Source organism: Pleurodeles waltl, chromosome 2_2 (assembly GCF_031143425.1).
Source record: "Pleurodeles waltl isolate 20211129_DDA chromosome 2_2, aPleWal1.hap1.20221129, whole genome shotgun sequence".
NCBI lineage: Eukaryota > Metazoa > Chordata > Amphibia > Caudata > Salamandridae > Pleurodeles > Pleurodeles waltl.
This window is the reverse complement of record NC_090439.1, coordinates 361381860-361396395: the sequence shown is the minus strand read 5'-3', so window position 1 is coordinate 361396395 and position 14536 is coordinate 361381860.

Below are 14536 nucleotides of genomic sequence, written 5' to 3'. Positions count from 1 at the left end.
CTATTATGCTGTGGCAGTTTACTTATGTTCACTTAGATGTCCCTACCTGCCCATTAGCTGAATGACATTGCAGATGTCTTGCCAATACTGTGTGGCCAGACATTGGGCCTGATTCTTTGTTTTGAGTTCCATAGGATTTAATGGACTCGTAATACGGTAGGTGGTATATCCGCCACTTTTGGGACGGTTTAACACCGTCCTCCAAAGTTAGAATCAGGCCCATTGTTGCCATAGTACACGATTTATTCTCCAGGAAGGGATACCAACATGCGCATGTACATTCCCCTCAACACAGACACACTTGCTCTGTGGTCCAAGGCGGCCTGTGTTTGTGCAGGTTTCTGAGTAATGTGCTACTGCTGGTGCAGATGCATGCCTGCCCCATTCTGTCTATAAGACGTGGCAGGTCTGTGGTACAAATTCAGCACATGTGTGGGGTAATAAACACATTTTGGGGTGTATGTGAAACACAATGTACAGGAAGAGGAAAGTGCTAGTGGTCTGGACCCGGTGCAAGCTCCCTTAAATGGCATTGGCAAATGACAAAAGGGGCAATTTAAGGAAAGTGGTGCTGCACCAAGTGCATCACTACTGTCCTTGTGGCTCTTAGTGTATCCCTTTCCCCCACCATGTGTGTGCTTTATGAAACATAAGGTGCACCATGGTGCAGGTAGGGGCCAATTGCATCAATATATATGGATGCAAATGATGTACTCAGCAGGAGTAGCAACAAAAAGATTAGCATGACTTCTTCTGAGTACATAGGTGGAATCATATACCATGATATGCCCCCTTTTAACACCTGGTCTGAGCAGCTATTCAAAGTGCAGGAAATATGGCGATAGGAAATGTATCATTTTTTCCAGGCCCATGTACTTTAGCCCCTCATGTTGTGCTGGTCTAAACTGAGGGGAGCTATGCATAAATCAAACCATTTTGTTATTATGGCACAGGGAAGATGGCACTTCTATCCTGGCTCTGCTTCATTAATGAAAATCACATTGGCAGCCCTAAGTTGGTGCTGGAGCTTTTAATACAGGCCCAAAACAACCTGTCCAGATCTCTTGATAAAACATGCTGCCCTCCACCTTATCTCCATCTGTCATGCACATGCAAATATTGGTGTTGCTATGCAAATGGGATACTTAGCAACTGCTTCACCAATCTAAACCCCAGGTGGTCAGCCCAACAGTGTTTCAGCTGGTGGTCATTGCGCCCTCCTCCAAAATATTCTGGGTAGGTGGAGGAGCACCTTGGCGCACTGCCGATTCCGAGCCTCTGTGTGGTAGCCCTGGAAAATGCAGCAACCCAAAACCAGCATCAGTGGGAGGTAATGCTGCACAAGCAATAGAAAGCCTCCCAGTTCATTAGCCGTCATCCTTGACATCCTCCGTTTCGCATACATAATGCAGTTTTTGGAGATGGCAAATGTAATAGTCCAAAAATAAAGTAAATATAAGACTACCCCACCTACCCCAAATACCCAACAAACTATACTACCCCTAGAAAAACACCCCACAATACAGTGCCAGATACAGTACAAAAACACTACAAAAGACTGGGGAAAAGACAAATATAACACAACAGCAATAGGAAAGAGCACAAAACACTCCTACAATTCCAATCCACCAACAACGCCAGCCCCACACACCCTCACAAAGTCAAAGACAGTAAGACTGTGTAGTGAAAGTGAACTCGCTGCACCATGTATGCAGGAAGGATGTTCTGTTTCATCACTTCTTGGGCCTGTGCGTCATGTTTTCAGATATGTGTCAATGTTTTATTTTAAGCATGGCGGTCATATGTTGATTTTTCTCCATTGTGTCTGTTTGGCCTGTGAAGTGTGATTGATGCTCAGGGCCAGGTGCCATTTTTCTGCACAAGAAAGTCTGAAGCTTTGGCATTTGCATCTAAATTTTTGACGCATGATGGTCATGCATGGTATTCCTTCCCATACAGCCGAACAAGGCCTGTGGCTGTGCGATTGACTCGCACGGGGCAAGCGTCATTTTTCTGGCCTTGTGGAGTATGGAATATAGCTGTTTGCATCAAAATATTTTGGTGCATGACAGGAATGCCTAGAAATTATTTGGAAATCTTGCAGTGCACCTAGATTCACATACCATGTCACAGGGTTTATATACGTATGTAGTCAGTATGGTATGGACCTGTGTGTGCATGTCCATTCATATCTTTACGGTAATATCGGTATGTGTTATCAATATGTTTGTATATGTGTGTGAAGCATATGATGGCTGATACTGTGTGCACATGTGCATGTGTAGCAAGACTGTGTCCACATGTGTACAATGAGTGTACATATGTGTTTTAACACATATTTGTGGGTCTACCACTTTGTAATGTCTGATATATAAATGTTCTTATAGCAACAACACAATAGGTATGATGGGCTACATCCAATAAATGGTAAAGGTGATACTCATGACAAATTGTACTCAGAGGATGCAGTGGACTACAGCTGGGTTGCAATCACATTACCCCTTGCATGTGTGTAGTTAGCTTCAGCCTTCATGATGCTCTGCTACACGTGTGATATATAGTTCCACAAGCATCTGAGATGCAGGAGATGGTATAAACACGTTTCAGTGAAGGTTGGTGTGTGCTATGTGTGTGGAAAGACATGTGTAGCGTCATTTAAGTAAAATATGACCACAGCGGTGTGTGGGATATGAAACCTCACATATCTATCCTCCTGCATGGAGACATGTTGGACTTTGACAAATGCCTATGTAGTCATATCAGTACCACCTACGTTTTCATATGTCGGAACACATGTGAAGGTCATTTTATTCTGTCAATGATCTTGTGATACATATGCACTTACATTTGTAGAAAGCTGACTTTTGTGTAGCCTCTTATACACTTTAGAAGTCCTGTGCCATTTAAGTGGTGCATGTGTGCTAAGATATCTGGCATGTGTGTGCATGCCACCCACTAGGTACTCACAATCAACCACATCATGTTTGTTATGACTGTCTCATACAATGGCATACTATTGTGTAGCAGTGTTGTAGTCCGTCAAAGATGGCAGCCTACTCGTCATCACTACTGTGAGAGTTTTATTGCCACACAGACCCATGGCTGCATGATTAGGTGCAGGTATACGGTTCTCCACAGTACTCAGACCACTGTGCACATGCCTCAGGCCCCTGACAATATCAATAGCATATGTAGCCTGGGCAGTGGTGTTAAGGGGATTTGGATGGGGATCTAGCCTCTTCATGATTGCCATTCAGCAGACCATTACACTGTTTCCTGCAGACAGACGCATGCACAATTGTGATCAAAAGGACTAGAGTATTATTTTTCCTCTGGGCTACTTGATGACATCCTTGCCCTATCATGTACTGAGGACTGGCTACTTGCACATGTAGGACATATCGCTTCATTTTACATGGTCTGACAAACATGATTTTATGTCCTTAGTAATTTCCATGGGCCGTTTGGTTAGGGCTGGTATCTCTGTTTTAACTTCTAATTTAGGAACGAGTCAGGAGACAGATGTTGTCATCGGTCACTGCCTCCTGTCAGGATGGTATGCGATAAGAACCTAACAGGTTATTGTAGTGGCAAACATGAGTGGGTTTTGTACTGACCTAGACATCCTCTCTGAACATAAGCTGGGTGATCACATGTTGATATTTATGTGTTGCACAATCAGTATTGGTCTATGTGTGTACCTTCTCCATCTTTTACCACATATTCTTGTTAGGAATAGATTGAATCCTACATGGCTGCCAATCTTTAGCCTGCTTACACTTTGTACAATCTTCTACAACAGCATTGCTTGTTCATACATAGACAAGACGCAACATGTGACTTGTGTAAATTAAAGATGTACACATCTTCTACTACTGGCTACATGATAGTTACTATCCCATTGCCTGGCTTTGCATGATTACATGACTTCCACACACACATGACAATACACCTGCCACAGCACTTGTGTCGTCTCCAAGTGACTTCCCATGTTGCATCTCCAAGTATCTGTGAATATCTCTCAGCTGTCCTTCCACATCCTTCGTGGAACATGGGTATGCATTAATTCCTGCATTTCACAATCTATGTTACTCTTACCATGAGTGTATGATGTTAGTGTGTGAAATCATCTCAGTGCTGCTTTTTTTATAAGCCACATGCAACATATCTGTCTGCTTCTTCGCCAATTCATTTTTGCATGGGACTGTGACAAGTTTGAACATTGTTGAACATACTTGCACATCTAACACCTGATTGGCATGTGGGAGACATAGACATATTAGGGAATTCTGTCACTGTTGGTGAATTTCTCTTGGTCTGGCATGTGAGTGTCAATGAGTGGTGTGTATTGATATGTTTTGTGTGATGGTGTAATACAGGCTATACTTGGTTACATTGCTGACACATGTCAACCATTGTTGGTAATAGCAAATCCATTGTTACCTCGGCCACACACCCGTACATCAGTCTGTATATGTAAATCCAGATTAGCTGTAGGCATGTGTCGAGACAGCAGATTTGTGTGACAAGTGTGTATAGAACGTATATAGGGAGTGGAACACACTCTCCCTACATTCCACTCAGACAATAACTTGGTGGTGCATTGTCCCATTTTATTCTTAAATCCTGACAATGGGTCATATGTTTATAGAGTGGTTCAGCACTCATTGCTGCTTCATTTGTCTGGCAAACCATAGTGTGCTCCGCAGCCAAAGTGTATGTCCATATTTGAGGCACAGTGCACCATGTGTCAGGGTCAGGCCCAATGGCAGTGGCAGGACACATATCACAACAAGGAGTACACTGTTCCAAAGGGGAAACAAAGGGAACCTACAAGTTCAGGAACAAGAGCCCACACACATCCTTTCGGATGTCATGCTTCATCATTGGGATGCTCCTCGTCAGACCAGCACTGCAATGTCTGACGGGCTCCCCGTGAGGGGGCTCTTTGCCAGAGATCTTTTAGTGACTGCCGTGGAAGAGTATACTAGGGTGGTACCTACGGGCAGACACTAATCAAGCAGGAGAGAATAAACTAAAATTGGTTCTAAACCTCAGCAAACATCACCATTTAATTAAACAGAAAGTAGGAGGATTAGACCAAGATTAAAAGCAACATGAAAGCCGGCACATAACCTACCTGTAATACTGGGCAGGGTCTGGCTCTAACGTTGGTTACTAACCCTGAACAGTAAATGAAGGTCTATAGTTACAAATGGTGTCCCCCTTGTCACACATGCACAGTTCTGGCATAGCAGCGATCCGCTTGAGATGTGACACTGTTCAGTTCCTACATTACTTAAACACCATTTGATAACAAAACCTACCTTATGTATGCCCCCCCTGCATTCATCCTGCTAGGTGTGGGGATGATGTGGGGAAAGGGCTAGGATTTTACACATTGCCCACTTAACGCCACGTTATATTTTGTGGTGCATGGTTCTAGGAGAAGAGCCACATACCCATGGTTTATGTGACACTGATGTGTGACATGGAATCAATAGACCCTCTTACATCACAAACTATGTTGCAACCATACTTGTAACTGCTGTGTTTCTTTCCGGCTCTCTGAGGTATGAGTTACATTCCAATGGTATGTGTAGTGTAGAATGAGTAGATCATAAAGATTTTGGTGCTAATTAATTTATTGGTTATATTTACAAAGTGATAACATTTGTACAGTGACTATGGCCCTCATTACAACATTGGCGGTAAAAGCCTCTTACAGCCGTGCAGAAGACTGCCAACACACCGCCACGGAATTCCGCCACAGCTATTATGACCCACATTTTGGAATCCGCCAAAATTCAGACACCCACACAAGTCCGCCACACCAAAGCTCAGTGATAAACTGGCGAAAACAAAACCTCCACCATCAAGGCAACAGAAAAAACCCACACTATCACGACACACGAATCCGCGCGGTGGTCTTTCAACCACGGTATTTCATTGGCAGTACACACCGCCGCGCTCAAAATACACACACTCTTACAAAACACAGCCACATTGGAAAATTCCAAATACACACACCTGATACACATACACACACCACTCCCACACACCGATTACAATATAAAACACACACCCACATCACCCACAAACCCCTATGACCAAAAATTCAGAAAGAAGGCCAGGGAGAGACAGCACCAGCAAGAACAACAGCATCCACAGGCACACAACACCATCACCCACAGAACTTCCATGCACCTCACACAACACCCCACTACATATCAGCACACTTATCACCACACACTCTACCTCACACATCACCTACACCACCCCATGGCACGGCAAAGACACCCCAGGTTCTCAGAGGAGGAGCTCAGGGTCATGGTGGAGGAAATGGTCTGGGTAGAGCCATAGCTATTCGGATCACAGGTGCAGCACACCTCAATTGCAAGGAAGATGGGCTATGGCAAAGAATAGTGGACAGGGTCAATGCAGTGGGACAGCACCCAAGAAATCGGGAGGACATCAGGAAGAGGTGGAATGACCTACGGGGGAAGGTGCGTATCGTGGTCCCAAGACACCACCTGGCGGTTCAGCGGACTGGCAGCGGATCCCCACCTCCTCCCCCACAACTAACAACATGGGAGGAACAGGTCTTGGCGATTCTGCATCCTGAGGGCCTTGCAGGAGTAGGTGGAGGAATGGACTCTGGTAAGACAAATCTTAATTATTACATCCCCCACCCTACCTGCATGCTAGCATATACCCCCACCCTCACCCTCACCCCAGCACTCCAACTCCTCACATATGTCCCAACATCACAAACCACCCATCCCAACACCAAGCCATGTATGCAACAACAAAGCATGGACACCCATCACTAAAGCATGCCCACTGCACATACCAATACAACTCCCTAAACCATCATCACACAAGGTCCCACACAGGAATGCAAGCACTGGGGTACACGGTCACCCACCCATTGCACACCATGCCACACACAGATGTAATAACCATCCTTTTATACCCCTGCTGGACCCCTACCCAACATCACCGGACAGGAGGGTCCCCACATGTCCACACCACCAACAGAAGAGGCCCACAGTGATGACAGCAGCTCTGTCCAAATTGATCTAGATGACCAGCCCGGCCCATCGGGGACCTCTGGACAGTTGGTTCCCCTCACCCAGTCACAGGCCACCACAGACCTTCCCCCCTCTGGAAACACCAGCACAGCACCCACCCAGCGGGCCCATACCTCCGTCCCCAGGACACATCAATCAGCTGTGTGTCCACCACTACAGGGAACCCAGGCTAACCCACTACCCCAAGAACAACAGGGACCTGGGGCAGTGGCAGTGGGCACACGGTCCAGGGGACGGAGGCCCAGGAACACAGGGGAACTGGGAGGGCTGCTGTGCGACAGGGAACGGACAGGCCAAGCAAACCCACTCTCCACGAGGCCCTCTCCTCCATCATGGGAGCCTACCACCACTCCCACAAGACGATGGCAACGGTACTGGCCAAGTTTCAGGAGACCCAGCGCCTGCAGGAGGAACAGTATATGGGCTTCAGGGAGGAACTCAGAACCATCAGCTCCAACCTGGGCACCATCATAGGGGTGCTGAAGGACCTTGTGAACATCAGGAGGGACACTGTGGCACTACAAGGGACCCCTGACACTAGCATGGATGATAAACTGCCCACCAACTCTGCTGGCGCTAGTGGACAGGGCGCCCCACCACAGGACCACCATGCCAGCACCCCACCCCCTGCAGAGGGAGAACCACCCCACAAACGGTCCCTGAGATCCAGGAACAAGACAGAGCACGATGCCAAGACCCCCGCCAAGAAATGAGACCGCCCTGATTGTCATCCTACTGTCCCACTTTGTCACTCTGTCCATACTTAAACTGCCCCAGCTCCACTTCCTATGCCCTTATGGGCAATGCACCTGTGAGACTAATAGACTGGACTCTGCCATGGACATTACTCCGCCATCACCCCTCACCATTTCACTACCCCCTCCAAAATTGAGCACTTAAATAAACACACTTTAAGCACAAAACAATCTGGAGTCTGTGATTTTGAAATAGTGTATTAGCAATTACAGTGACAAAATGCTCTTTCAATTGTAATGTCAACATACCTATGTCACACAGCTCTAGTCCATGAGGAATCTAAGCAGATGACACAGTGGGACCCACATCTGTGAAATCGTAAGGGAAAGTGACATCTCAGTGACCATACACTGGGTGAAAATGACAGACAGTACAGAGGTAGTAGTGTTAAAGTACATGAAGTAGGCAGGTCTGTACTCTTAACTGTGTCTCACTGGAAATATTGCTGGATCACTGAGTCCCTGTTGTTCATGTCTTCTTCCTCTGCTTCCTCGTCTTCACTGTCCACAGGCTCCACAGCTGCCACAACTCTGCCATCTGGACCATCCTCCTGCAGAAAAGGCACCTGTAGTTGCAAAGCCAAATTGTGAAGCATACAGCAGGCAAGGATGATCTGGCACACCTTCTTTGGTGAGTGGAATAGGGATCCACCTGTCATATGGAGGCACATGAACCTGGCCTTCAGGAGGCCGAAGGTCCGGTTGATCACCCTCCTAGTTTGCCCATGGGCCTCATTGTAGCGTTCCTCTGCCCTTGTCCTGGGATTCCTCACTGGGGTCAGTAGCCATGACAGGTTGGGGTAACCAGAGTCACCTGCAAATGGCGAGGGACAACTGTTAGACACGCACTAACCTGGAGGGATATCCCCAGACCCAGGCAACCATTCACACTGTCTTGCTCCCAGGTGCTCACCTAATAACCACAAACGGTGCCTCTGGAGTTGACCCATCACATAAGGGATGCTGCTATTCTGCAGGATGTAGGTGTCATGCACTGAGCCAGGGAACATGGCATTCACATGGGAGATGTACTGTCTGCCAAACATACCATCTGTACATTCATGGAATGATAACTCTTCCGGTTTCTGTACACCTGTTCACTCCTGTGGGGGGGGAACAAAGCCACATGGGTCCCATCAATGGCACCTATGATGTTGGGGATTTGTCCAAGTGCATAGAAATCACCTTTCACTGTAGGCAAATCCTCCACCTGAGGAAAAACGCTGTAGCTCTGCATGTGTTTCAGAAGGGCAGACAACACTCTGGACAATACGTTGGAAAACATAGGCTGGGACATTCCTGATGCTATGGCCACTATTGTTTGAAAAGACCCACTTGCAAGGAAATGGAGCACTGACAGCACCTGCACTTGAGGGGGGATTCCTGTGGGATGGCGGATTGCTGACATCAGGTCTGGCTCCAACTGGGTACACAGTTCCTGGATTGTGCCACGGTCAAGCCTGTATGTGATAATCACATGTCGCTCCTCCATTGTCGACAGGTCCACCAACGGTCGATACACCGGAGGATGCCGCCATCTCCTCACATGTCCCAGCGGACGGTGCCTATGAAGGACAACAGCGAGCACAGAGTCAAACAACTCAGAGGTACGTACCCACAGTTTACACAGAACACCATTCATACACAAAAGGTGGCCTGTATGTGTGTTGAGTCTAGGCCTAGGTATGTGTGACGCAGTTGAAAATTAAGTCATGTGGGCCCCTGAAATGGCGGCTGCCTGACCTGTAAAGTGGGAAATTTGGGATGTGAGGTAACTGCGCTGGTGTTGTACACCTTTGCTGTAGGCAGTCGAAGACTGTGGCGCAATGCTGCATTGGTTAACATTGGACCCTATGGGTCCCAAGAGCCAATGACGATGTACGCCACCGGTGACGGTACACACCGCCGCGGACGTGACCGCCATTTTCCATCTGTTCAATCACTCGATACCTGATCTTTGACAGGAGAGGACCTACACTGCAAGTGCTGCTGTGACCTCGGTCTGGAAGAGACAATGGCTAGAGTATCTGGGGAAAGGGCTCCTGCCTTCACATCGGAGGAGTTGGAGAAACTCGTGGATGCGGTCCTCCCCCAGTACACGCTACTCTACGGTCCTCCAGACAAACAGGTAAGTACACAGGGAGCATGTTTTATGGGCTATGCCTGTGTGGAGAGGGCTGGATGTAAGAAGGAAGGGGGGAGAGTGCTGCGTGCATGAAAGACGGTGAATGCATGTGCCACATGGCAAGGGTAGGGATGGGGGCCAATCACTTTGACGGTGCAGTTGGTAATAACTTCTCTTTCTCCCCTGTACATTTCATGTAGGTCAGCGCCCACCAGAAAAAAGATATTTGGCGTGCCATCGCCAAGGACGTCCGGACCCTAGGGGTCTACCACAGACGTAGCACCCACTGCCGGAAAAGATGGGAGGACATTCGTCGCTGGAGCAAGAAGATGGCAGAGGCTCATCTGGGAATGGCCTCGCAACGTGGGAGGGGTGACCGTCGCACCATAACCCCCCTGATGTTCAGGATCCTGGCGGTGGCCTACCCGGAGTCGGATGGGCGATTGAGGGCATCACAGCAGCCACAAGGGGGTGAGTACACTCTCATTCTGCTGACTTTGCGCGCAGTGGAGGTGTCTAGGTGGGGGAGGTGGGCTGTGGGTTTCCCTAGGCCAGGGTGAGTTCCGTAAGCAAGGCCCCTCCGTAAGGCAAGCCATGTGGCACCCCAGCCCACCTCTGTAGAGTGCCAAGTACACCTAGTCATGCCCCTGTGTCATCTATGTGTGCAGATGTCGTCCATAGCCTTGTAGGGCATTTCCCAGGAATTGAACAGTGGAGCCCAAGAGCGCGGCGTAGTGCTGGGGGCTTCTGTGTCTGTCGTGTCCGCCAACGGTAGCGGTAATGCATTCACTCAACATTTCTTTCTTCTGTCGTTCCCCCCCCTTTTTGTGGTCTCCCTGTTCTTGTGTGCATTAGCATCATCAGGCAGAGGAGCAGTGACACCGGAGCACCAGGGGGCTGCATCCCACATGGCCATGGAGGGCCACACTACGGACTCGGAGTTCACCAGTGGGACGGAGGGCGAGGGGAGCTCCACGGCAGGGACGGGATCTGAGACCAGTGACACAGACTCGTCCTCTGATGGGAGCTCCCTTGTGGTGGCGGCAACATCTGTGCCACCCCCATCTACAGGTCCAGCCGCCACCCCCCCTTCTAGCACCGCCCTCCCAGCAGCCGCTCAGCCTTCGCCCGGGAGAGTGGGCATCACCTTCTCCCTAGGCACCTCAGGCCCTGCCCTAGTCACCCCTGCTGCCCCCAGTGAGGAGGCCATTGACCTCCTCTGGTCCCTCACAGTTGGGCAGTCTACCATTTTGAATGCCATCCAGGGTGATCATTCTGGTCAGGCGGCCCTTCAGCGAGCTTTTCAGACTCTGGCCTCAGAACTGATGGCAGCCAGTGTCCCTGTGTCTAGCCTCCCCCCTCCAACTTCCTCCACCACGACCCAATCCCCTGTACCTCAGCCTATCCCAAGCACACCTACAGACCAGCATGCACACACCTCAACACACAAGGGAAGCTCAGGCAAACATAAGCACCACACATCCCACAGGCACTCACGCAAGAATCACACACATGCAGACACACCAACATCCACTGCCTCCACTGTGTCCCCCTCCTCCTCATCTCCCTCCTCCCTCCCAGTCTTGTCTACACTCACACCTGCATGCACTACCTCTACAGCCACTACGTCCCTCTCCAGCACACCCACCACGCTCAGGTGCAGTCACCACCCGTACTACCATTCACATGTCCCCTGTGTCCTCTCCCAGTGTGTCTGTGACGCCCCCTCCCAAGATACACAAATGCAGGCACACACCCACCCAACAGCCATCCACCTCACGACAACCTCCAGTGCATGCACCTTCACCCAAAGTCACCAAACGTACACCTCCTACAACCACCACCTCTTCCTCCACTCCCAAACCCCCTGCAGCTACCCCTCCCAGTGTGTCCAAAAAACCTTTCCTGTCCAACCTTGACCTCTTTCCTACACCTCCCCCACCCCGTCCATGTCCTAGGTCACGAACTAGCACCTCAGCCACAACATCTCCGGGACCAGTGGTGCCAGTAGTCACCAGAATCTGGAGTGCACCGGCCACCAGGGCAGCCAGTGTGGCAGGGAGCCACAGCACAGACAGTCCCCCACCTGTCAAGCATCAGAAGTTGGCCAGTGCCCGGTGGGAGAGGGGGAAGACTCCAGCCACCAAAGCCGCTCCCAGGGGTCCCGGTGGGAGTGTGGAGTCAGCTGTGACACCTTCCAAGGTGGGGAAGGGCCACAAGAAACCCGGCAAGTCTGGGAAGAGCAGCACGGTGGAGAAGACCGCCATCATCCCCGCTGCCCAGGAGGCCACCTCCAGCATAAGCCCAGCTGCCCAGGACAGGACCGCCAGCACAAGCCCAGCTTCCCAGGACAGGACCGCCAGCACAAGCCCAGCTGCCCAGGACAGGACCGCCAGCACAAGCCCAGCTGCCCAGGACAGGACCGCCAGCACAAGCCCAGCTGCCCAGGAGGCCACCACCAGCACAAGCCCAGCTGCCCAGGACAGGACCGTCAGCACAAGCCCAGCTGCCCAGGAGGCCACCGCCAGCACAAGCCCAGCTGCCCAGGAGGCCACCGCCAGCACAAGCCCAACTGCCCAGGGCAGGCCCGCCAGCACTATCCCACCTGCCCAGGAGGGGCCCACCATCAAAAGCCCCGCTGGGCCATGAAGGACCGCCAGCAAAAGCCCCGCTGGGCCATGAAGGACCGCCAGAAAAAGCCCCGCTGGGCCATGAAGGACCGCCAGCAAAAGCCCCGCTGGGCCATGAAGGACCGCCAGCAGCTGAGACCCAGCAATGGAGACCGCCATCTCAAGCACCGCTGAACATGGCACCGCCATCTCAAGCACCGCTGAACAGGGCACCGCCGTCTCAAGCACCGCTGAACAGGGCACCGCCATCTCAAGCACCGCTGCACAGGGCACCGCCGTCTCAAGCACCGCTGAACAGGGCACTGCCATCTCAAGCACCGCTGCACAGAGCACCACCTTCTCAAGCACCGCTGAACAGGGCATCGCCATCTCAAGCACCGCTGCACAGGGCACCGCTGTCTCAAGCACCGCTGGCCCATGAGCGGCAAGGGCACAGAAGCAACTGAGTCCGTCACGGGGTGAATGATGCACTCTGGGCACCAGTCCCCCTCCAGAACCAGTGGAGACTGTCATCCACTACCTCTGTCCTTAGCAGGATGAAGCACTCTGGGCACCAGTCCCCCTCCAGAACCAGTGGAGACTGTCATCCACTACCTCTGTCCTTAGCAGGATGAAGCACTCTGGGCACCAGTCCCCCTCCAGAACCAGTGGAGACTGTCATCCACTACCTCTGTCCTTAGCAGGATGAAGCACTCTGGGCACCAGTCCCCCTCCAGAACCAGTGGAGACTGCCATCCACTACCTCTGTCCTTAGCAGGATGAAACACTCTGGGCACCATGCCCCCTCCAGAACCAGTGGAGACTGTCATCCACTACCTCTGTCCTTAGCAGGATGAAGCACTCTGGACACCATGCCCCCTCCAGAACCAGTGGAGACTGTCATGCACTACCTCTGTCCTTAGCAGGATGAAGCACTCTGGGCACTAGTCCCCCTCCAGAACCAGTGGAGACTGCCATCCACTACCTCTGTCCTTAGCAGGATGAAACACTCTGGGCACCATGCCCCCTCCAGAACCAGTGGAGACTGTCATCCACTACCTCTGTCCTTAGCAGGATGAAGCACTCTGGGCACCAGTCCCCCTCCAGAACCAGTGGAGACTGTCATCCACTTGTGAGACTGTGGCTTTGCACTCCCCAGGATTGAACAGTGGGCAAACCACCCACTGTAGAGACTTGAGAGACTGTGGCTTTGCACTCCCCAGGATTGAACAGTGGGCAACCCACCCACTGTAGAGACTTGAGAGACTGTGGCTTTGCACTCCCCAGGATTGAACAGTGGGCAAACCACCCACTGTAGAGACTTGAGAGACTGTGGCTTTGCACTCCCCAGGATGGAACAGTGGGCATGTGGCCCCGTTGTGGATTTGGCGTCGTGCACTCAAGCGGCAGAGGTGCCCCCCCTTCCCTGCCCCCTGAGGTGCCTGTTTAGTTGCTCTCTGATGCCCCTGCAGTGTTCTCTCTGTCATGGTCGTGGATCTTGTGTGGGCCTCGCCCATACTGTGTGGTCCCAGTGTTCCACTGACTTTCTTAGAGCACTACCTGGACTACTATGCTTGGTATATATTTTGTGCATGGTGTATATATATATTTCTGCCTACTTGCTTTTAATATATTACAATGGTTACACTCATTTTCTATTGTCTTTGCATTCTTCTGGGAGGTTTGGGGGGTGTAACTGGGATGTATTGATATGCATTAGTGTGTGTGTTGTAGTGGGTGAGGGTGGGGTTGTTGCGTGCAGCGTGTCCCTGTTTTTTCCCTCCCCCCTCCCCTGTGCCGTGGTCTTCGCAGCACGCGTTCCTGCTCCTGGTAGAGGAGCAGGAAGACTATTGCAGGGAGAATTTGGAGTTCCGGATCCATGGAGTCCTTGTTCCTCGTGGGGTGTGTAGAGGTGAGCGTTTTCCCTTCGGGATTCCTCTTTCTGCCGTGTTT